This window comes from Cricetulus griseus, chromosome 7 (genome assembly GCF_003668045.3).
Source record: "Cricetulus griseus strain 17A/GY chromosome 7, alternate assembly CriGri-PICRH-1.0, whole genome shotgun sequence".
Lineage (NCBI taxonomy): Eukaryota > Metazoa > Chordata > Mammalia > Rodentia > Cricetidae > Cricetulus > Cricetulus griseus.
In genome coordinates, this window is record NC_048600.1 from 61,006,850 (window position 1) to 61,009,639 (window position 2,790).

Below are 2,790 nucleotides of genomic sequence, written 5' to 3' on the forward strand. Positions count from 1 at the left end.
TCTCAGTTTCAGGAGGTCCCATTTATTAATTGCAGACCTCAATGTCTGTGCTACTGGCGTAATGTTCAGGAAGCAGTCTCCTGTGCCAATTTGTTCAAGGGTAATTCCCACTTTCTGTTCTAGAAGATTCAGTGTGGCTGGATTTATGCTGAGATCTTTGATCCATTTGCACTTAAGTGTTGTGCATGGTGACAGGTATGGATCTACCTGCAATTTTCTGCATGTCTGAATCCAATTGTACCAGCACCATTTGTTGAAGATGCTATCTTTTTTCCATTGTATAGATTTAGCACCTTTGTCAAAAATAAGGTATTTGTAGGTGCATGGGTCAATATCAGGGTTTTCAATTCGATTCCATTGGTCTATCTGTCTATTTTTGTGCCAATACCAAGCTGTTTTCAGAACTATGGCTCTATAATAGAGCTTGAAGTCGGGGATGGGGATGCCTCCAGAAGATCCTTTATTGTAAAGAGTTGTTTTGGCTATCCTGGATTTTTTATTTTTCCATATAAAGTTGAGTATTGTTCTTTCAGTGTCTGTGGAAAACTGTGTTGGGATTTTGATGGGGATTGCATTGAATCTGTAGATTGCTTTTGGCAGGATTGCCATTTTTACTATGTTAATTCTACCTATCCAAGAGCATGGGAGATCTTTCCATTTTCTGGTATCTTCTTTAATTTCTTTCTTTAAAGTCTCAAAGTTCTTATTGTACAGGTCTTTCACTTTTTTGGTTAGTGTTACCCCAAGATATTTTATGTTGCTTGTGGATATTGTGAAAGGTGATGTTTCCCTGATTTCTTTCTCATTGGATTTATCATCTGTATATAGTAGGGCTACTGATTTTTTTTGAGTTAATTTTGTATCCTGCTACCTTGCTGAAGATGTTTATAAGCTGTAGGAGTTCCCTGGTAGAGTTTTTCGGGTCACTAATGTAGACTATCATGTCATCTGTAAATAGTGAATGTTTGACTTCATCCTTTCCAGTTTGTATCCCTTTGATCCCCTTTTCTTGTCTTATTGCTCTAGCCAGAGCTTCAAGTACAATATTGAAGAGATATATAGAGAGTGGACAGCCTTGTCTTGTTCCTGATTTTAGAGGAAACGCTTTGAGTTATCTCTCCATTTAGTTTGATGTTGGCTATTGGTTTGGTGTATATTGCATTTATCATGTTTAGCTATGTTCCTGTTATTCCTGTTCTCTCCAAGACCTTTATCATGAATGGATGTTGGATTTTGTCAAAGGCTTTTTCAGCGTCTAGTGAGATGATCATGTGATTTTTCTTTTTCAGTTTGTTTATATGGTGGATTACATTGATGGATTTTCGTATGTTGAACCATCCTTGCATCCCTGGGATGAAGCCTACTTGATCATGGTGGATGATTTTTCTGATATGTTCTTGGATTCGGTTTGCCAATATTTTATTGAGTATTTTAGCATCGATGTTCATGAGGGATATCGGTCTGTAGTTCTCTTTCTTAGTCATATCTTTGTGTGGCTTGGGTATCAAAGTGATTGTAGCCTCATAGAAAGAGTTTGGCAATATCCCATCTGCTTCTATTGTGTGGAACAGTTTGAGGAGTACTGGAATTAGCTCTTGTTTGAATTTCTGGTAGAATTCTGCAGTGAAGCCATCTGGCCCTGGGCTTTTTTGGTTGGGAGGCTTTTGATGACTGCTTCTACTTCATTAGGAGTTATAGTTCGATTTAAACTGTTTATCTGATCTTGATTTAATTTTGGTAAGTGATATTTATTCAGAAAGCTGTCCATTTCCTTTAGATTTTCGAATTTCGTGGAGTACAGGTTTTCAAAGTGTGACCTGAATATTCTCTGGATTTCCTCAGTGTCCGTTGTTATATCCCCCTTTTCATTTCTGATTTTGTTAATTATCATGCTCTCTCTCTGCCTTTTGGTTAGTTTGGCTAGAGGTTTGTCTATCTTATTGATCTTGTTAAAGAACCAACTCTCTGTTTCATTGATTCTTTGTACTGTGGGGGACCGAATATTGGGTCCCAGGTTCTGGCCACCATAAACAGTGGTGGCGCCAGGAAACTCTGACCCACTAATGTATTGTTAATGTCAGCAGGGATACTTTTGTTTACCATGGCCTCAGGATAATATGCCTCCTTAATTGCATATCTATGCACCTAAGCTTCTGTATAGGCCTGCACCTGGGCAGGGATATCAGAGTTATGTGAGTAACGTATGAGGGCAGAAGGTTAGGAGCAAAATGGGTGAGCGGAGAGAGGAGAACAAAGAGAGAAATGGTTGCCTTGTAGTATTAGCAGGATAGTTAAGAGACACCAGAAAAGATGGCTAATAAAGAAATAGCTCTAGTTCTACAACATGGAACTGAGACCTCCCTGAAGATGACAAGATGCCTGTGTTTGGTCTTTATCGCCGTTGGGTTCCTCGAAGCTTCCAGGTCCACACACCCCCACTCAGGTAGAACCCCATGGAATAAGGCTGAGACATGCTGGGTCATGACATTGTACTGATTTCCTAGTTTCTAATTGTTTGATTTCGGCTCTCAGGTTGATTATTTCCTGGTGTCTACTCCTCTTTGGTGTGTTTGCTTCTTTTTGCTCTAAAGCTTTCAGTTGTTCTGTTAATTCTCTAATGTGACTTTCCTCCAGTTTCTTCATGTGAGCACTTAGTGCTATGAACTTCCCTCTTAGCACTGCTTTCAGGGTGTCCCATAAGTTTGGGTATGTTGTGTCTACATTCTCATTAAATTCTAGGAAGTCTTTAATTTCTTTTTTTATTTCTTCCTCAACCCAGGAATGGTGCAA